The 22,738-nt window shown below is 42.7% G+C and overlaps 1 long non-coding RNA gene across 1 annotated transcript in view; it reads left to right on the top strand.

Annotated features, from left to right (window-relative positions):
- The first annotated feature begins 230 nt into the window (after nt 1-230).
- The window catches only part of LOC118148882 (uncharacterized), a 109,684-nt gene continuing 87,176 nt past the window's right edge, over nt 231-22,738 (top strand). Inside the window, exon 1 of the long non-coding RNA XR_004735929.3 lies at nt 231-330. This is a non-coding gene — a long non-coding RNA (uncharacterized LOC118148882). The remainder of the gene's footprint in view (nt 331-22,738) is intronic.

The following is a 22,738-nucleotide window of genomic DNA, read 5'->3' on the forward strand; positions in this document are numbered from 1 at the left end:
TTTTAACGCTTGACCCTTTTGCAGCAATATTTAGCTGAAAACAAACACATGGTACAGATATACAGAACTATTTTCTTTCTTTATATCCTTATTCTTTATTTTTGTTTTTAATTTTTTTCTTTTTAAGCTTTTTTTGTTAAACACTAAGGCACAAGCGCACACATTAGCCCACAGCTTACACAGGTCAGGGTGGTCAGTATCTTCACCTCCACTTACTGTTCCGCTGGTAGGTCTTCGGGGCGGTGACACGCGTGGAGATGTCATCTCTGAGGATAAGAAGGTCTTCTTCTGGAACACCTCCTGGAGGACCTGCCTGAGGCTGCTTCATAGGTCAGTTGTTTTTTTTATAAGGAGAAGGAGTACACTCTAAACTAATAATGAAAGTATAGTATAGTAAATACATAGTTGTTTGTTATCAAGTGTTACATAGTGTACATTATTGCATGGGCTGTACTTTTATACAAGTGACAACACAGGATCGTGTATACCGGTGTCACCGCAAACATGTGCATGATGTGCGACGACTCAATGGCAACCCACGTCACTCAGTGAGGGACTCTTTCACCTCCGCTATAATCTGGGGTTAGCATTGCTGTCTGCAACGTCATTTTCAGTGCATGACTGTGCTTTTGTTTTTAGATCTAACTTCTTAATCCTCTTAGACTGTATTTCTGCGTATGGTGTGGTGCTGGAGTACAATATCATTTCATTTCTTTCTTTCTTTCTAACAGCTTTTCGTGAATAATCCAATCTTTTCTCCCCCTCTCAGCAAATCCAATTACAGAAAAATTTGAATATGAGTGTGCATCACACATAGCGAGTTCCTGAATTCAGAGTACTTGCAAACCGTTCTGAAAATACACTGTACATATAAATGCTAAACATTCCTTCGGCCTTCCCCAACCGTGGAAGATCGGTTCTAAGACCCCTGCAGACACCAGAGGATTCTCTGATGCTCAAGTTCTTTACATAAAATGGCACAGTGCAGTTAGACCTCTGCAACCCGATCTGTGGGTCCCCCCAACCACGGATGGAAAGTACATGCAGTTGGTCCTCAGCAGCTACAGATTTTGATCTGTGGATGTGGAACCAGCAAATACAGAGGGCAATATGTACTGATATGTAGCTAACATTATGTGCTTTTTCTTCATTTATGTTGCACCTTATTTCAGAGTGGATTATGCCCAGGGTTGGGCCATTGTTTCAGCAGTGGAATATACTAGATGGTTACTTTGCATCTTCATCTCAGCAGAGTTCTCCTGTTACAGGTATTGTTAAAGTCCCCGCACTAGGGCAGCTAATGGAGCAGGTTCTCCTCACAGGAGCTTTCTGCTTCGATTCTTAGTGTATTCACATGTGCATAGAGCAATCACCAAAAAAGAGCCAAAAATGTGTCCTTAGCTCTCACTGGGTAAAGCAAATAGGGGAGGAAAGAGGGCTCAGCAATTTCCTTTTTGTCACATAGAGCTTTAAGGGAAAAAAAAAAGCCTCAGAGTGTATCACCCTGATCCAGGAGGCAGAAAAGAGAGTTCAGTATCAGGCAGAGTCTCTGCTGGCTCAGGGTGAAGAACAGCCTCGGGTGCGCTCCAGCCTGGGGCCAGCTGCACCTGCTGTATTTGGGGTCAGTCTCCCTGAGGCATGTCTCTGCAGGATTCACCGAGGGAATTCCTGGGAATTTCCACCCGCTTCCTCTCCGCCAAACGATAGCAAGTGGCTTTTCACTCTGATGGCATTTGTGTTTGCGTTTGGATCTAGGAGTTATTGTTGGGTTACACAGGCTTCTCGGAGAATCCACAGTAATCAGTGTCTTTTTTGGAACGTAAATGGCATTTTCTCATGTGTGCTACTTTGTGTGTGTACCATTTTCTTTGTTTATTGTATTTTTTAAAATATAGATTGTATTGAATGTTTGAGGGCGATGATTTCAGTATTAATTGAAGGCATATAAGAAAGGGAGAAAGCATACAGAGGTGGACACTGGCAGTCCTTTGCTGAGTGTGCTCGCTCTGTAGCTCAAAGTGAGGGGGGTGTTGTCTCCAGGTGAGTGGTGGGAGAGTCAGGAAGGCGTCCGTCTCAGGGTGAGGAAATCTGCTCATGGCTGTCTCTCCCCCATTCTCTGTAAGGAAGACTCATTCTCTGTGTCCAGCCTCAGCTACACCTTTTCTCACAAACACCCACAGGCAGACCTTATCCACGTTCTCGCCTTCAGGTCATCTGAAACAGCCTCTGGGGCACCTCCTCCTCTCCTAAGGTTTCCCCCAAAAAAGAGTGAGGTGGCTCTGCAAGACGTGTGACCCCAAGGTGACAAGGAACACCTCTAACCACTCCCCCAGCATCAGGGCCCCTTTTGGTAACAACAGAGGGGGCTCCAGCTGTGCTGTGAGGCAGACACTGGCCAGCCTGGAGGGCGGTCAGCAATGTGGCCGGAAGGGAGAGGCCAGGAGACTGCTATCCCGGAGTCACACTGGATGAGGGGCTCTGCGTTAAAGACCACTCAGAGTTAACTGCAACAGAAAAAAAAATGTGCCATCAAAACAACATGCCAGCGACTGAATTCCTACAACAACCGCATGCCATTCGCAGTAACATTCCCATTTTACAGGTAATGACCCGAGGCACAGAGACACTCAGCGGCCAGCCAGCTCCGAATTCAAACACAGGCCTTCTCTCCACAAGTTTCTCCTACTGTACCTCACTGGTGGGTCCACGGTCCTATTTCAAGCCAGTGATTCTCAGCCTTCCCTCTGTCCTCACATGGTCTACATTCCAGACTTTACTTCCCAAATGACACCAGGGATTCTCCACCAGGGAGGCAGAGAGGAGGCCATGTCCCCACCCCCACCCTCTGCAGTGGGACCCATTAGAGGGAAGGGAGTGTGTCTGGTTTGAAGAAGGCTCCCCAGAACTTCTAAAACACTCTCTAGGCCACTTGGGTATCACTGATTTAGTTAAACCAAAAGACACAGACCAGATCACATAATTATTTTCCTGCCCACATAAGTGCTATTTCCATTCCCAGGGACATTGTTGGAGTAACATTTGACACACACCCCAACCCCAAGCCTTTATTCCTGGGTTCTTTGTAATGTGGCCGTTTATCAAAGGGCTGCATTTACTACCTAGAACACGCACAGCCAGGGCCCAGGTGCAGGTACAGACAGTCACGTTAGAGAAGATGGGGGCTCTGGGTGACCTGGGTGCAGAGAAGGGAGAACTCAAAGATGAAAAGGGGTGGGCACCAGGATTGAGGGGTGGGGGGATTCTGCCCTCCCCACTCCCCATGGGGTCCCGCTACAAGGACAGAAGGACACAGCAGCAGATGGGGCCAACTCCCCAGCTGCATTGCCTTGCACGCTGGAGGTTCCTGCTGGGTGGGTCCCCACCTGCTGAGGGTGTCTCCACCTGAGGGTGTTCTCAGGCCGCAGGCACACACTGGGTCCACACGCAGGTCAGGTCTGAAAGATGGGAGCGTAAGACGCCTCAGAAAGTTTCTTAGCCAATGAGGGATGGGAGAAAGTGAAGGAAACTCCAGCTTGCTCCCCCTTGGTGAGAATTCTGAGGTATCTTCTCCCTGGTTCCCAGAGGGCCCCAGCAGGAAGGAGCGCACCTGCCAGCAGAGGCCATGCTTGTTGCCACCCCTAGGACGGGCTTCTCCTCCTGCCCCGACTCACTCTCCCACCTGCTCAGGGCTGCTTTGTGGGATCACCTCCCAAATAAACAGCCCGCACCCAAGTCCTCGTCTCAGGGGCTGCCTGGCAGAAACCCAAATGAAGACATAAACACTCATACATCAGTGTTTTCCGTCCAAGCTCTTTCTCAGGCCTCTGGCCATGCACCCGTTGTCCACGGGACAGCTCCCTGACACCCCAGAAGGGCTCCACATTTTGCCCTGTGGACGTTCTCCTCCTTCTTCCCCGAGTCGACCAATGGCGTGAGGATGGTTTTATAGAAGTGTCACTCTCCCAGATCAGAGATTCATTTAAGTGACTTGAATGGGTTACAGTGAAAGCCGGGATCCATTTTTTGCTCAGTTATTGGGAAAGAAAATCTCTTATTTCCATCCCCAAGAGATGGGTGTGTGTGTGTGTGTGGTTGGGTGGGGGTGGGGGTGTGGTGTGTGTGGTTGGGTGGGGGTGTGTGTGGTTGGGTTGGGGTGTGTGTTTGTGTGGTTGGGTGGGGTGGGGGTGTGATTGGGTGTGTGTGTGTGTGTGGTTGGGTCGGGGCGTGTGTATGTGTGTGTGGTTGGGTGTGTATGTGTGGTTGGGTCGGGGTGTGTGTGTGTATGAATGTGTGTGTGTGTGTGTGTAAAGGCAGAGCCTACTAAGAGTGAAGAAGGGGCTGAAGCTGTGGGCGGCTTACTCATGGGTTCCCTCCCCTTCAGGGTGCCAGCGCTCCTGCTGCATCTCTTGGCCCATGGGCTTTCTCAGGGCTCTCCAAAGGCTGCACTGCCTGAGTGCCCAGCAGCTGGAGTTGCCGGGAACTGATACTCCCTTAGGGAGGCCGTCAGTCAACGGCTGATGGGTATTGTGGCCCCAACTTCCTTGCCCCTCGGGTGGGTAACACTGAGCCATGCAATCCACCAGGTTTCCCAGAGCTGCAAGTGGGAGAGCTGGCTGGACCCTGCGCCGCTCTTTGGCTGTCTTCCCTTCCCACACTCTCCCTGGTGCCTTTTGCATCTCCCAAATCACAGTCAAATTCTTGCCTCAGGGTCTGCGTTGGGGAAACCCAAATTAAAAGGTGGCAACACAGATAAAATAACACAAGGAGGCGGGAAACAGTAGTCTGGTCATCGGCTGAATCCTGGATGGAGTAATGGCTGAGGTAATGCAGTATTTCTTTTTCCTTAAACCTGATATGTGTGTGTGTATGTCAGTTGCAACACTGAGTCCCAGTAGATACATCTAAAATTGTGCAAAACGCCCTGGACAGCACGGACGCTGCCAGCCTCAGCTTCTCCAGCGCTGTACCCCACGTTTCCCCATCTTCAATACAGACCAGACTGGGCTCCTCACTGGTGGGGGAAACCCTCCATGCCCTTTCGTACGCCAAAGGCACGTCCCACTCAGGCGCCCACCCCTCCTCTGTAGGACCAAATGTCATCCCTCTTGCAGGCTCCCATCCAGAGCGCTTTGCTCCCTCCACCCAGATCAATGTCGCCTCCATTTTCTGGCAAGATATTGTTCACCTCTCGTGGCACTTTCCAAGTTCCTCCATGTGCATAGTAGCAAGAGTTTTCTATTAAAATCACCACCTGCCTCAGACAGGAGGCTCTGGGTCCTGCTCTTGTTTGGTTTCTGGGGCTGCTAATGGCTACACAGGTGTGTTTGCTTTGCGGAAATTTATCAAATGATGTGCTTCTAAGGTGTGCATGTTACCTGGCAATAAAATCATTTATTTAAAAATAAAATGCCGGGCGCGGTGGCTCAAGCCTGTCATCCCAGCATTTTGGGAGGCCCAGGCAAGTGGATCACAAGGTCAAGAGATCGAGACCAACCTGGCCAACATGGTGAAACCCCTGTCTCTACTAAAAATACAAAAAATTAGCTGGGCATGGTGGCGCGTGCCTGTAATCCCAGCTGCTCAGGAGGCTGAGGCAGGAGAATTGCCTGAACCCAGGAGGCGGAGGTTGCGGTGAGCCGAGATCGCGCCATTGCACTCCAGCCTGGGTAACAAGAGCGAAACTCCGTCTCAAAAAATAATAATAATAAAATAAAATATCAGCTGCAGTCTAAAGTTCTCATGGCACAGGGAGAGTCCTTTTCTCCTGCTGAGCGCTGTGATACATTTGGATTATAAAACTTGAGGATTAAGAGACGGCTGAATGACCTGCCCCAGGGGGAGGAACTGTGGCTTCCCAGAGTCACGAAGAGCAGGTGAGCGGGATGGATGCAGGGAGGGAAGAATGACCTCACATCCACAATGTGGTCGCTACCTCGCGGCCCCCAACTTTCAACACATTCTCTAAATTCACAAAATGCTTGGCACAAGCAGACTCTTTCTGGACTGTGGTGACGTAACTTAGTTCCGTGTGTCCGCAGACGCAGAATGAGGTGTCGTTGGCATACTCGATTCACGAGCTGGCAGTAAAGAACCCAAGAGAGGGTGACTCTGAAAATTAGCGTTTGTCACTGGGAGGGCGTCAGACTTTATGGGGCCAAAAGATTGGGTGTTGAAGCCAACTTTAGTCCGTGCCAGAACAACAGGAATCTGACGGTTTTCTCAGGACGTCTTTTCTCCTTTATTGGTCTGTGAGGTTCTTGAGGTCGAGAATAGCAATTGGATGGAGGAAAAGAGAAATATTTCCCTTTACTTTTTCTCTTTCCTCAACTCTAAACATAAAAAAAGTGCTGGATAAAACTATGTTTTGCATGAATTAATGAAAAATAGAAAGAGAAGAGGGACTTGGGCTTCTTGGGTAGATAAGAACTCTCCTGATACAGAAGCAGCCTAAACAGTATAAAGAACAACAAAAAAATCTAGTTGAAGATGAGGCTGAAGTCTCAGTTTAACCGGGTACGAGGTGTGACTTTGGGCAAGTCGCAGCCTCTCGGAACTTCAGTCTTTTCATCTATAACTTTGGTGCCTAAGGAAATAAATGGTGAAGTGCTTTTTGGATTTCTGCGTCAAGAGGGTTGTTTTCAGGACCTGCATTCTAAGCTGGCAAGGCTTGCCTGAACAGTGTAACTCTTCTGCCCCCCCGGATTTCTCCCCCGTGAGTCTGGACTCTGGCAGAGCTGGGACAGGTGTCAGGAGTATAGAAATGCAAATACTTCTTGATTGAATTCACACAGAGGTGTAAGTGGTTCTTGGTAGATTAATTCCAGAAAAAACAGATTTTCTTTGATAAAAGGACACTGGGAATTTTAGTAGCATGGGGAGGGGCCACCAGAGAAGGGACTGGGGCAGTTTGATTTCAAATGCCATCAAGAAAAGGCCCTTGTACTTCCCCTGCTGTATCTTCCCTGCTATATCGTCACTGCTGTGTGCTATTGTCATTTGTGTTCCTATCTCCTTGAAGGAGGCCGACGTTACATGAACTTTGGAAAGAAAGAAACCAGGTATGAAATGTGTCTTCTCAAAGTAACGCCTGCAGGGGGTTGCACCTGGGCCCTCTTCTCAAAGTGCCTCCCAGTGGGGTGTGATTCCCACCAGATGCAACTTTCCAGCATCCCTCTAGGTCCCACCCAGTAGTGGGTGCAACAGGTATCCTGTGGATCAGGCCTTCTGACTTTTGGGTGGCTAAGAACTCCCTGGGACTTCTGCTTAAATGCAGACTGTAGTTCATCAGGACTGGGTAGGGCCTGAGGTTCTGCATTTCTGACAGGCTCTCCCAGGGGGTGCTCATGCTGCTGGTGCACAGACTGTGCTTTCAGGAGCAAGGCCATAGATGCTTGTGAAATTAACAATGGAATCAATAAGTAATAAATGAATTAATTTGTTAAATTTCCATTATGTATATTATCAGCCATGGCTCTTTCATCTACTAAGAAACTCTTGTCTACCCCTCCCAGGAAATGGCAGGTTATTATTTGCAGGCAGCTGTCTGACAAGAAGCCAGGATCTGCCTTCAGCCACGTGGCCTGTCTCTGCCTTTGAGCAACAGCTGCCTACCCCTCGGCTCCGACACCACCCCCAGCCTGTGCCCTGTAACTCACCAGGTAGCATTTGATGTGGAGATGAAAGGACCAGCACACCTGGGCTTCTGCCCCACTCTTCAAGCTCCACTTCCTCAACATCAATCACTCCTACCCTCTCACTGATTCAAATTAAAAGCTGAGCCCCCCACCTCCCGCTGCAGCAAATTCTGGTTCACACCCGACCCCAAGGGCTGCCCAGCCCAGCCCAGCCCAGCCCCAAGAATAGGCGGTGGGACCAGCTACTGGTCACTTCCTTGTAGGCGGTGGGACCAGCCTCTGGTCTCTTCCTTGTAGGTGGTGGGACCAGCTACTGGACACTTCCTTGTAGGCGGTGGGACCAGCTACTGGACACTTCCTTGTAGGCGGTGGGACCAGCCTCTGGTCACTTCCTTGTAGGCGGTGGGACCAGCCTCTGGTCTCTTCCTTGTAGGCGGTGGGACCAGCCTCTGGTCTCTTCCTTGTAGGCGGTGGGACCAGCCTCTCGTCTCTTCCTTGTAGGCGGTGGGACCAGCCTCTGGTCTCTTCCTTGTAGGCGGTGGGACCAGCCTCTGGTCTCTTCCTTGTAGGCGGTGGGACCAGCCTCTGGTCTCTTCCTTGCTCAGCCCTTGGAGTCCAGTTGCATGGTCAGCTGACTGTGGTTCTCTGACTGTCAGCTGACTGACATCCCCGGTGCTGTGTTGGACAGCCTCTGGGAATGGGGTGGGGAGGACCCTGAACATCTTCAGGGCAGGCGTAACAGCACACAGCCTGCCAGCTGGTCCACCTCAGAGCAATCCATGGGCACAAGTTTTCTTCCAAATCCCTAGTATTAGGGTATGCTCTGTTTTGAATAGTATGAGCTACGAGAAATGAGCTAAGAGCTTGGCATCTTGTTTCGAATGGCTTCTTGCTGCCCAAGAGCCTGGGTCAAAATGAGTTACTGAGGACAAGAACACCTCTTCATCGCCAACATCAGCCAGATTTGTAACTTTTGGGTTCCTTTTGACATATACCCCTTATGGATATGGATAATACCCCCTTTTTAGAGGACCTGGTGAGCAAATGCAATCCATAATTGTTGAGCACTAAATCTTAAGCACTGTGTATACTCCTAAGGATGCAGTGGTCAACAAAATACACAAGTCCTTTCTCTCCCAGAGCCCACATTCTACCAGGAAGGGAGAGAAAACAAGTCGATACATGACTAAGATATTTTCGGGTCACCACAAGGCTGTAAAGACAGTTACCTGTGGGCAGTTTCTGTGTCTTCTGATGAGAAGTGTGTATTCAGGTGCTCTGCCCACACTTCAGTTGGGTTATTTATTTTCTTGCTATTGAGTTCTGAATTTCTCACGTTTGAGATATTAGCTCATCCCTTATTGGATATATGTTTTGCAAATATTTGTTCTCGTTCTGTGAGTTGTATTTTCGTTCTGCTGATGGCTTCCCTGTGCACAGCTTTGTAGTTCGGTACAATCCCGTTTGTGTGACTTGCTTTTGTTGCCTGTGCTTCTGGGGTCATATTAAAAAGCTCATTGCCTGGACCAATTTCAGGAAGCTTTTCTGCTGTGTTTCTTCTAGTAGTTTCGTTGTTTCAGATGTTACATTTAAATCTCTATTTGCTTTTGAGTGGATTTTTGTACATGGTGTACAAAGGGTCCAATTATGTGGATGTCCAGTTTTCCCAACATCATTCATGGAAGAGACTATTCTTTCTCTATTGAGTTCTTGGCATAGATACCAAAGATCAGTTAATGTCTGATTAATGTGTAGATTTATTTCTGGGCTCTCTCCTGCGTTCCATTGTTCTGTATATCTGTTTCTATGACAGTACCATTCTGCTTTAACTCATATATCTTTGCAGTAATTTTGAAATCAGGCAGTGTGAGGTCTCCAGTTTTGTTCTTTTCACTCAAGATTCTTCTGGCTATTTTGGTTCCATCTGAATTTTGGGATTGATTTTTCTATTTCTGTGCAAAGTGTCACTGGAACTTTGGTAAGATTTGCATGGAATTTGTAGGTCACTTTTGGTAATATGAACATTTTAGCAACATTAACACTTCCAGTACATGAACATGAGATAGTTTTTCATTTATTTGTGTCTTCTTCAGGTTTTTTTGTCAATGTTTTATAGTTTTCAGTGTCCATATCTTTTATCTCCTTGGTTAAATTTATTCTTAAGTGTTTTTATGCTATTGTAGATGAGACTTTTCTTGATTTTTAAAAAATAGTTTATTGTTAATGTACAGAAACACTATTAATTTTTGTAAGTCACTTTTATATCCTATAACTTTACTCAGTTTGTTTATTAGTTCTGACAGTTTTTTGGTGGAGTTTTAGGGTTTTCTAAATATGATTGTGCCATCCACAAACAGAGACTATTTTATTTCTTCCTTTCCAGTTTTATTTCTTTTCTTGCCAAGTGCTTTGGCTTGAAATTCCAATTCTATATTGATTAGAAGGAATGGGAATGGGCACCCTTGTGTTGCTGATTGTAAAGAAAAAGCTTTCAACTTTTCATCATTGAGTATGATGTTAACTGTGGGATTTTCAAAAAGTTCATGGAAAATGCATATTATGAAAAAACTCTGCATGGGTTTAAAATCATTTTTTGTACCAAAGTAAACTTATACTCACTTGTTATAACATGTCTGAACAGGATCTAGTTTGAGGGAATAAGAATGATAAGACATTACTTTGAAAAAAAAAAAAGCCTCTATTAAAGGAACATGAATTCTGCTAAAATTGTAGCAAGAACAAACATCAAACTTATGATGAAGCTTGGGCGGAAATGGTGAAATCGCTGATGCTTTATGAAAATTACATGGGTACAGCCCCTACCAAAGAAACCAGCAGTTTACAAATGGAGAGTTTATTTTATAAAGGGACAAGGCAATGTTGAAGATGAAGCCCACGACGGGAGATCATTCACATTAATTGCGAGGGAAAAGTTAGTTTATTTGTGCCCTAATTGAAGAGGACCAACAATTAACAGTACAAACAATAGTCAACACCATAGACATCTCAACTGGTTCAGCTCATTCAATTCTGTCTAAAAAATTAAAGTTGAGCAAACTTTCCACTCATGGATCCCAAAATCAACAGAGACTTTAAGCGGGATCAAGATCCTAAAGCATTTCTGAAAGAATTGTAGCAGGAGATGAAATGTAGCTTTACCAGTATGCTCCTGAAGACAGACAGCAACCAAAGCAATGGCTACCAAGAGGCGGAAGTGATCTAGTCAAAAGCAAAGGACCAGTCAAGAGCAAAGGTCATAGCAATAGTTTCTTTCTAATGCTCAAGACATTTTGCTTGCTGATGTCTTCTGCTTTTTCCTTAGTCTAGCTACAGGTGTATCAATTTTGTTTATCTTTTTCAAAAACTAACTCTTAGTTTTATTGATTTCTTAAATTTGTTTTTATAATTTCTATTTCATTTATTTCTGCTCTGATCTTTATATTTCTTTCCTTCTGCTGACTTTGAGCTTAGTTTCTTCTTCTTTTTCTAGTTCCTTAAGGTGTAGGGTTAGGTTGTTTGAGACCTTTCTTCTTTCTTAATATAGGCATTTATAACTATAAGTGTCCCTCTTAGAACTGCTTTTCCTGTATTTTCTAAGTTTGATATGATGTGCTTTTACTTCCATTTGTCCTGAGACTTTTAATTCCCTTTGATTTTTTCTTTGATGCATTGGTTGTTCAAAAGTGTGTTGTTTACATTTCACATATTTGAGGCCAGGCACGGTGGCTCATGCCTGTAATCCCAGCACTTTGGGAGGCCGAGGAGGCGGATCATGAGGTCAAGAGATCGAGACCATTCTGGCCAACATGGTGAAACCCCGTCTCTACTAAAAAAATACAAAAATTAGCTGGACATGGTGGCATGCACCTGTAGTCCCACCTACTCGGGAGGCTGAAACAGAAGAATTGCTTGAACTCAGGAGGTGGAGGTTGCAGTGAGCCAAGATCACACCATTGCACTCCAGGCTGGCAACTGGTGACAGAGCGAGACTCTGTCTCCAAAAAAAAAAAAGTCACGTATTTGTGAATTTTCCAATTTACTTCTGTTATTTGTATCTAGTTTTATACTGTTGTGGTCAGAAAAGATGCTTGATGTGATTTCAATCTTTTGAATTTATAAACACTTGCTTCATAGCCTAACATATGCTCTGTCCTGAATAGCATTCCATGTGTGCTTGCAGAGCATGTATATTCTACTGCTATGGGATGAAATGTTCTATATATGTCTGTTACACCCATTTGTTCTGTAATACTGTTCAAATCCTCTGTTTCCTTATTTATTTTCTGTCCTGGTGAGCTGTATCCATTATTGAAAATTGGGTATTGTGATTTCATACTATTATTCTATTGCTTCATTTCTGTTAATATTTGCTTTATCTATCTAGGTGTTTTGATTTAGGGTGCATATATATTTACAATTGTTATGTCTCTTGATGAATTGACTTCTTTACCATTATATAATGACCTTGTCTCCTGTGATAATCTTTGACTTAAAGTCCATTTTTTCTGATGTAAGTATACTCAGTCCCTCTCTCTTTTGGTTACCATTTGCATGGAACATCTTTTCCCATCCCTTCACTTTCAGCCTATGTGTGTTACTAAAACTAAAATGAGTCTCTTGTTGGCAGCATACAGTTGAATCTTGTTTTTAAAATTCATTTAGCCACTCTGTCTTTTAATTAGAGAATTTGATCCATTTACATTTAATGTAATTGTTGATAGGTAAGGATTTACTGCTGCCATTCTGTAAATGGTAATTTTGTAGGGTTTTGTTGTTGTTCCATTCTTCCTCTTCACTGTCTTTTTTTGTGATTTAGTGTGGGTTCATATCTTGGTTTTTGTTTGTTCGTTTGTTTTGTTTCTATAGTGGTATGTTTTCGTTCTTTTCTTTGCATCTTGTATATATTTTTTTTTCTTTTTAGCTACCATGGGGTTTACATAAAACATAACAGTCTAACTTAAGCTGATAAATGACTTCACTTTCACCATATACAAAAACTCTACACTTCAATTTATCTTATACCACATTCTATGTTATTGATGTCACAATTTACATATTTAATGTAATATGTATCCATTAACAAATTGTCATAGCTATAGCTATTTTTAATACCTTTGTCTTTCAACTTTTATACTAGAGTTAAAAGTGATTTATGTACCACCATTACATTACTACAGTATTGTGAGTTTGACTATCTTCTTTCTTTCATGGTGAGTTTTATATTTTCATATGTCTCCTTGTTTTTTTTTGAGACGGAGTTTTGCTCTTGTTACCCAGGCTGGAGTGTAATGGCGCGATCTTGGCTCACTGCAACCTCCGCCTCCTGGGTTCAGGCAATTCTCCTGCCTCAGCCTCCCGAGTAGCCAGGATTACAGGCACGTGCCACCGTGCCCAGCTAATTTTTTGTATTTTTAGTAGAGACGGGGTTTCACCATGTTGACCAGGATGGTCTCGATCTCTTGACCTCGTGATCCACCCGCCTCAGCCTCCTAAAGTGCTGGGATTACAGGCGTGAGCCACCGCACCTGGCCAACTCCTTGTTTTTAATTAGTGTCCTTTCATTTCGAACTTGAAGAATTCCTAGCATTTCTTGTAATATAGGTCTAGTGGTGACGAAATCCTACAACTTTTCTTTGGGAAAGTTCTTATCTCTCCTTCCTTTCTGGGGGACAGACTTGTGGGGTATAGTGTTCTTGATTAGCAGTTTTATTCTTTCAGCACTTTGAATATATCATCCCACTTTCTCTTGACCTGCAAGATTTCTGCTAAGGAATATGCTCAAGTATTATGGGAGTTCCCTTGTATGTGATGAATTGCTTTTCCCTTGCTGCTTTCAAATTTTTCGCTTTGTCTTTAAGAATTTGATTATAAGGTATCTCAGTTACTATCTCTTTACACTTAATATATTTGGGATTCTTTGATATTCATGCATCTAAGTATTTATTTCCCTCTCCAGATTTGGGGGATTTTCTGTCATTATTTTTTTAAATAAGCTTTTGTCCTCTCTCTCTTTCTCTGCTCCTTCTGAAATTCCCATAATCAATGAGTATATTGGTTCACTTGATGATGTTTCTTAAGTCTCATAGGCCTTCTTCACTCTTTTTTATTCTTTGTTCTTTTGTTCCTCTGATGGGTAATTTCAAATGACATGTTTTCAAACTCACTGATTCTTCCTTCTGCTTGATTTCATCTGCTGGTGAAGCTCTCTATGGAATTTTTCAATTAGTCATTGTGATCTTTGCCTCCAGAAATTCTGTTTGGTTCTTTTTAATGGTTTATATCCCCTTGTTGTATGGTCAGTCTGACAGAAGATGAATTTAATAATCTTTCCCTCCTGGTGAAGGTTTTTTTTTCTTTCTTTCTTCTTTTTTTCCTCTTTGCCTATTTAAATTTGATGTCTCCTAGACCTAACTCAAATACCACTTCTCCTTGGACCCTTCCTTATTCTGCTATTCAGTATTATTCCCTCCCTTCTCAGTGATATCATCACCCTATGATCCTTCTTCAGTTATAGCACTGATGACATTTCATTGCATTTTCTTGAGTGTGATGCTTGGTGAACCATTCACTTCTGGAGAGGAGAGTCTGCTAGTAGCCATCTCAGATTCTTGATGTAAGCATGCTATAAATGTTTGTTTAATTAATTTTACCAAACTTCCTCTCTCTAAAGATGAACTGTTGACAGCCTTCCTATAACCAGGTACCAATCTCCCCTAAGAGGTAAAGGCAAGTTGTAACTAATAACATGTTCAAAGAGTTTCCACCAGAAACCGACTTTGAGACAAGAGTTCTAGTTCCACTAGTTTATATTGGAAGGAGACTCAAGATTCAGTGTGATAGAGTGGGGAAGGGAGATGGGGAAGGGAAGGCAGCCACCACAGGGTGGTTGATGAGTAAGTTCCTACTGTGATCTCCAGGGCTGAATAAGACACTCTGGAAGAGTGCAAAGACCATGCCTCAGATCATACCCCACCTGCTGCACAAGGACACAGAGCAATTATCTACCAACTCCTCAGCATAGGTATGTGCTGCCTATGCACAGAAGTGGCCAGAACTGCTAAAGCACTGACCCCCAGAAGTTCTGACCACTGCTGTGCATAGGCAGTGCATACCTCTGAAGCCAGAGAAAACCCTCGGGCAGAGAGTTGCAGGGGCATAGGGTGGGCAGTGCATACTGAAGAGCAAGTGCTGAATAGAATCAGCAAGGCATCCAATCCAGCACGACCATTCCAGCTTCGGCCAGCTTTGGCCGTGGGAAGTTCCTTTCTGATACTGAACCAGACCCTCTGGTCTGGATTTGCCCCTTGGGGCCACACAGGAAAAAAATCTAGATTTGATTTCAGATTCAATTTCTGTGATGGTTACCGGTTTACTCCATGTTTTCCATTTCAATCTCAGTAAAATAATTTACTGAGAAAATTATTTACTTACCTCATCTAAGTTTTCAAGTTTAATGACATTGTATTTTGGTATTTTCTTAGGTTTTCTACATCTCTATTTTAACTATAGTTATGTCTCATTTTACTCTTTTAACAAACTGTGTTTCCCAAAAAGGGCCACAGCAATATTTTCAGTCTCAAATGCTCTTTTAGAACCTTGCCACTCCTTATCGAGTGGTAGAGCATATCTCCCTTCTCCTTGAACCTGAGCAGGACTTGGTGACTGCTTTGATAAATAGAATGCAGATGCTTCTCCTCTCCCATGATGACTCTTGTTATTTCCAAAGACAATTGTTTTATTCCCTGTCATCCCAGACTTACCTTCTGATGCCAAAACCTACCATGCTATGTGCCTGTCCTTGAAAATCAACACTGGGACCATTTCTGAAGAAACAGAAGGTTTGAGAGAGCTGATTTTAAATATATCGCATCATAAATAGGAATCCTGAAAGCAGCTTCCTACATCCTCATTCTACCTCTCTACACTAATGCAAATGGAGACTTGGGCTGTCTCCAGTGACATTGTGTGATAAGGTGTTTGAGCAGCTGGTTTATGGTTCATGTTCCTTTACAGCATAGTTTTGAATAATGCAGTTAATCCTGAAGTGTTATTAAAACATCAGATTAGCCTCTGTGACAGTACAAGGTGACCTGGTCAGCTGTAGCACAGAAGCCTAAGGGCAAAAAAGAGGGCTTCCTGCTGCAACTACGCCAGGGGTCTGTCTCAAACCCTTCTCTTTCCTCTGGGAGGTGTCAGGTTTACTCACTTATTTACCTCGACTTTGTCCAATAATAAAAAAAGTTCACAGCAATGTACAGGAATACATAAATTCAAATAATGTGAGAAGCGGAAACAAAGGGGAAAGTCAGAAGTAGCCAGAGAGTGGGTCCATGCACACAGTGAGAGTCCAGAGGCCGTCTGCAAATTCATGAGGAGCACAGATTTGGATCCACACATCTTGAGGTAGGAGGAAAGGGGAGGTGCAGCCATCCAGCAAGGCACAGACATCTCTAAGAAAAAAAAGTCAAGGCAAGGGGCGAGGAAAAGAAAAATACAGGAGCTCAAGCTTGGCAATTTGAAGATCTTTCAAGTCAGGGCACTGTTTTTTAAAAAACTATTTATTGTAAATATTTCCTGGACACATGGTGTCTATATAGAGTTTTAAAACATGGGAAACGAAACTACATATTGATTAGGCATGTGTATCTAAATACACACACACACACACACACACACACGCACACACCCCTACATACATATCCCAAGTAAGTCTCCATTTGCATTTGTAGAAAGGTAGAATAAGGATACCGGAAGTTGCTCTCAGGAATTTTACTTATGATGAAATGTATTTAAAATCATCTCTCTCAAACCTGCTGTTTCTTAAAAAATGGTCCCAGTGTTGATTTTCAAGGACAGGCGGGTAGCATGGTAGGTTGTTGTGTGAGAAGGTAAGTCTGCTGGATGACAGGGAATGGTTACACACACACACACACACACACACACACTTAAAGTATAAAGATATGTGTCCACCAAATTAAAGGTGGTAGTGACTTCTAAAAGAGAGCAAGAAAGAGAGAATCAGGTTCTCATGGAGCCTTCAACTGTGTCAATAATATTTTATTTCTTATGTTGAATGATGGCTACATAGAAGTTTGCTATGCAATTCTTTGTACTTTTCTGTGAGTCGGAAATATTGCACAGTGTGAATTTTATCCTGACTGCTAGAGAGGCAAAAATGGAGGTAGTGAGACCACCAAGGAGTCTATTAATGTTGTGCTGGGCAGAAATGAAGGTAAACTGGACTAAAGTAAAAGGGGTGCAGTAATAAAGTTATAAAGTAGGCAGACTTAAGAGCGGATCTGAGGTAAAGCCGACGAGACCTGCCAATGGACTGAAGCGTGAGAAAAATAGAAGAGTTGGAACCAAGTTTCTGGCACCATAAACTACGCCAATGGCGCTGACATGTGGTACGATAGGGATGGCTTAGAGGGGACAGCTGGGGCTAGGATGGGAGGGTGTAATCAACACTAGCTCTCTTTGGATATAGAAAGTTTGGTGTGTCTAATAGACAAGCAAGTGAACATGTTGGATTGATGGTTGAATATACGAGTCTACAACCTAGAGTAATGAACCTATTGGCTGATTAAAACCTAAGAGGCATCAACACATACATTCCATTATACATGAGATTACAGGAGATCAACAGCAGAATCTGGAGAGAGAAGAGGGGCAAAGAAAGAGCTTTGGGAATTCTACCATTTAGAAACCTGGAACAGAAGCAGCAGCCAGCAAAGTAGACTAAGAAATGGGGCAATGAGGTAGAAAAACGAAAACGAAAAACAAGATGGTGTTATCTCAGAATCAGATGAAGCAGAGTGTCAAAGAAGAAGGGAGCAGTCAGTTGGACCAAATGCCACTAAGACCTCAAAGGAGGACAAAAGATTGTCAGTTTTGGGAAGATGTAGCTCTTGGTAAAAGCCTCCTTGGTGTGGATTGATGAGAATGAAAGTGTGAATGGCATGACAGGTGAAAAGGGGAGGCAAGGAATTTGAAAGGTTTGTTTGTATTCAAGTATTTCCAGAGGCTTGTTGTGACTGGGAACAGAGAAATGAGGGGAGGAGGTAGATAGCTGGACGGCAATACCAGGTGAAGAGGGTTTTATTTAAGGTAGAAGATTAAGGTATGTATGTATGAGAATAACCTAGTTGAAAGGAAAAGTTTTCATGTAGGAGAGAAAGAGGACACTTGCAGCAGGAAAATCCTTGGGAAAATGACAGATAGGATCCAGGATAGAATGCAGGGCTTAGAAAGGAGATAACACAATCTTCCATTGTAACAATGAGGTTCAAATGCAAGCATAGCAGACTGCCATGGTCTGAAAATGTCCCCAGACATTCATGTAGAAACTTAATCCCCAAAGCAACAGCATTGGGAGGTGTGGCCTCTAGGAGGTGATTGGGTCCTGAGGTCTCCTCCCTCCCGAAAGGGATTGGTTGCCCTTCTAAACGGACCTGATGGAGGGAGTCTCACCCGTTTTTGTCCTCTGACATCTTCTATGTGAGGGTCCAGGGTTCCTTCCCTCTAATGAATCAGCATTCAAGTGCTATATTGAAAGCAGAGACTGGACCCTCACCAGACACCAAACCTGCTGGCATCTTGATCTTGGACTTCCCAGGCTTCAGAACTAGAGGAAATAAATTTCTGTTCTTTAAAAATATTCCCCAGGCTCAAGTATTCTATTATAGAAGCATCAGGTCAACCAAGACACAGACCAGAGGTAGAAAGATAAGATCATTCTCACCTAATAAAATCATTTTTCTCTGTGAAGTCGAAAGTGAGGTCATAGTTGAGATTGAGAGGTGAGAGGCTATTGGAGGCTAAGGAAAGAAAAGAAGTAACAGAGCTCTTTGGGAGAATAGAAAAGTAAGTTTATTGGGGAAGAGTAGCAGGAGTATCTGAAGGTATTGAGTGCCCATTTGAAATCTAACGTCATAAATTTGAAGTTGACCTAATTTTATCCAGTAATACTTAGCTTCTTGAGTACTAACGGAGTAAGAAGAAAACTGGGTTTGACCAGGTCGTCTTTCCATGGCTAATAGTGGAAGGACGGAGGAGCAAAGCGTGTCTCCAAGGGGATGACTATACTTGCTGTCCATGTGACCTAACGAGGAGAGAGAGGGAAAGAGTGAAGGATGACGATAAAGGTAAAATCAAAGATTTAGAAGTTTGAGTAAATTTAGGTATTTTCTGCCATGAGAGAACCAGAGTAGCGAGATAGAGGTAAAGGCAATGGTGATCAGATAGTGGAATGTTTAAAGAATTAGGTTATATTTTGCTTCTTATGAAGGATAAAGTCTAGAAATGAGTGAGTGTCTGCAGTGCAGTGAGGAAAGATTGGTGATGAAGAAATAAACAAATCCACAGCGACCTACAGGGGCATACTCATAAAAAGAATTAAAATTAAAGATAAAATGCCAAATAGTCTCAACATGAGAGATGATTTCAGAGGAGTGAAGAGGAAGATGGTAGAGAGGCCAGGGGAATAGAAATATGCTAACGTTTCATTTTTATGTGGAGAGAGGACATAAACCCTGATTGACTTCAGACACTGACAGAAAAACATTTAAATGTATTTGTTCAAAAATTAAGGGTAACCAGTAGAAGATGAGAAGCAGTATATAAATGCTCAAGTCATTAAGGAGGAAAAGAATAAAAGAAAATGCAATTAATTCACTAAGAGGCAGAGTGGGGGAAGAAAACATGGTACATAGGAAACTACAGTTAGATGGCAGAAATACGTTTGTGTTTATATAAGCAGTTGCAATAAATGTAAATGGTGGGGACAGGAGGAGAGGGCTTCTGAAAGGGCTGAGAGAGAAGTTGGAAAATCCTTTCCTTAAAAAGAAACCACAAAACGGGAAAAAAAGTTGTAATAAATAATCATTTAAAGATTCTGGAGATGATTGACTAAATCATATAACAAATGGGGAGGTGCCACCTCATATTAACATGACTCAAGAAGAAATAGAAAGTTTAAATGGATTTTAAGAAGTAAATGGATAAAATTTGTAACAAAATTTTTCCCATAAATAAAAGTACAAAACTAGATGCTTCACTGATTTTGTTTTTTCTTTGAGACTGGGTTTCTCTCTGTTGTCTAGACTGGCGGGCAGGGGCATGATCATTGCTCACTGCAAACTCGAACTCCTGAGCTCCATCGATCCTCCCACCTCAGCCTTCCCAGCAGCTGGGACTACAGGAGTGTGCCATCATGGCTGGTTAATTTTTTCATTTTATTTTTGGTTTTATCTTTGAGATGGAGTCTATGTCTGTCACCAGGCTGGAGTGCAGTGGCGCAATCTCGGCTCACTGCAACCTCCACCTCCCGGGTTCAAGCAATTCTCCTGCCTCAGCCTCCCAAATAGCTGGGACTACAGGCTTGTGCCACCATGCTTGGCTAATTTTTAAAAATTTTTTTAGTGGAGATGAGGTTTGTTATGTTGCCTTGGTTGGTCTCGAACTCCTAGGCTCCAATGTTTCTCCCATCTCTGCCTCCCAAAGTGTTGGGATTACAGGTGTGAGCCACTGTGCCTGGCCAATTCACTGATTAATTCTACCAAAAACATTTAAAAAGTTAACATCAGTCTGTCATTGAATCTATAGATTTAATACAGTTTCTATCAAAATTTCAGCTGGATTATGCTTTTTTTTTGCAGAAATTTTCAAGCTGATCCTAAAATTTTTACGGAAATACAAATGACTCAGCATAACCAAAAGGATCTTTAAAAAGAACATAATTAGGCCGGGCACGGTAGCTCAAGCCTGTAATCCCAGCACTTTGGGAGACCAAGGCGGGTGGATCATGAGGTCAAGAGATCGAGACCATCCTGGTCAACAAGGTGAAACCCCATCTCTACTAAAGATACAAAAAATTAGCTGGGCATGGTGGCGCGTGCCTGTAATCCCAGCTACTCAGGAGGCTGAGGCAGGAGAATTGCCTGAACCCAGGAGGCGGAGGTTGCGGTGAGCCGAGATCGCGCCATTGCACTCCAGCCTGGGTAACAAGAGCGAAACTCCGTCTCAAAAAAAAAAAGAACATAATTAGAGGGCTTACAAGCTCCAATTTCAAAACTGACTATAAAGCTACAGTAACCAAGACAGTGTGGTACAAGCCAAAGGATGGACATAGAGAGTTGAGCAGACAAAAATAAACCTTTATATTTATGGTCGAGAAATGTGTCAAGGCAAGTCAGTAGGTAATGAATAGACTTTTAGCATATGGCACTCAGACCATTCGCTATCCACATGCAGAAAGATGATTTTAGACTGTTACCTTACACTGTAAAACAAAAGCGAACACAATGGATTGTAGATCTGTATATAAGGACTAAAGTCATAGCACTTTTAAATCATGAGAAACATCTTTTTAATTTGGCATTAGACAGATATTTCTTAAATATAATATCAAAAGAACTATCCATAAAAATGTATCAATTTGACTTCTTCACAATGAAAAATGCTTTACTTCAAAGACATCATTAAGAAAATGAAAAGACAGGCAGCAAATCACAAGAAAATATTTTTAAATCATATATCTGATAAGATACTTTGATCAAGAATATCTAAAGAACACTTACAATTTGATAATAAAAGGCAGGTCATTGTAATTTTTTTAACAGTGTTTTATAGTTTTCAGAGTATGAGTTTGTACTTATTTTGTTTAATTTATCGTTTTGTATTCTTTTTGTAAATGAATTTTTTAAATGCTTATTTTTAGATTAACTGCAAGTATTTAAAAATACAACTGACTTTTGTATATTGATCTTGTATCCTGCAACCTTGCTCTAAAAAAACTATTGGAACTATTAGTTTTACAAAGAACAGAACAACAGACACTGTGGCCTACTTGAGGGTGGAGGGAGAGGAGCAGAAAAAATAACTATTGGGTATCAGGCTTAATATCTGTGCAATGAAATAATCTGTACAACCAACCCCTGTGAAACAAGTTTCCCTGTATAATGAACCTGCACATGTGCCCCCAAACCTACAATCTAAGTTTTTTAAAAGCACCATGAAATGTTTTTTTAAAAAAGGACTATTAGTTCTAATAGTCTTTTAGTGGATTTCTTAAAATTTTATATACAAGATCATGTCATCTGCAAATAGAAATAGTTTTGTTTCTTTTTTTCTTCCAGTCTGTATGCTGTTTTGTTTGTTTGTTTCCACGATCTTCCCTAATTGTCCCGGTGAGATGCTCCAGTACAATGTTGTCTAAAAGTGGTCAGAGCAGATACTCTTGTCTTGATACTGATCTTGGAGAAAAAGTTTCAGTCTTTCATTATTACGTATTCTTAGCTGTGGGTTTTCACAGCTGCCTTTTATCAGGTTAAGGGAGTTCCCTTCTATTCCTACTGTGTGTGTGTGTGTGTGTGTGCGCACGTGCGCGTGTGTGTGTGTGCATGTGCGTGTGTGTGTTGTTGTTGTTGTTGTTTTATCATGAAAGGGTGCTGGATTTTGTCAAATGCCTTTTCTGCATCTACTAAGATGATCATGTGGTTTTTGTCCCATATTCTGTTGATATGGTATCTTACGTTCAGATTTTCAGACATTAAACCAATTTTGCATTCCCAGGATCAGTCCCACTTGGTCACGGCATATAATCCTTGTTGCCGGATCCAGTTTGCTAGTGTTTTCCTGAGGATTTGTGTCTATATTCATAAGAGATACCGATATGTAGCTTTCCTGTGATGTCTTTGTGTAGTTTTAGTGCCAGGGTAACATTGGCCTCATGGAAGAAGTTGCAAAGTGTTCAACACAATGTAAAATGGGCAAAATACTTTATTATTGACATTTTGTGGGTATAAAATGGTATTTCATGGTGATTTTAATTTCTATTTCCCTAATAACAGACTTTAGTAAAAGATGTTTAACAGCTTTTTGTACGCTTATGGGCCATTCATACGTCTTCTTTGGTAAAATACAAATTCAACTATTGTGCCTATTTTAATGCGTTATTTAGAAGATTAACATGCCAAGTGTTAACAGGGACAGAGGGAAACTAGATCTAAAATGGGGTAGCCACTTTGGGAAAAATTCTGGCCACTTCTTAAAAAGTTAAACATAACTGCGCTATACATCCAGCAATTATTCTCCAGGGTATCTAT

The sequence above is a fragment of the Callithrix jacchus genome, chromosome 17 (genome assembly GCF_049354715.1).
Source record: "Callithrix jacchus isolate 240 chromosome 17, calJac240_pri, whole genome shotgun sequence".
Classification (NCBI taxonomy): Eukaryota; Metazoa; Chordata; class Mammalia; order Primates; family Cebidae; genus Callithrix; species Callithrix jacchus.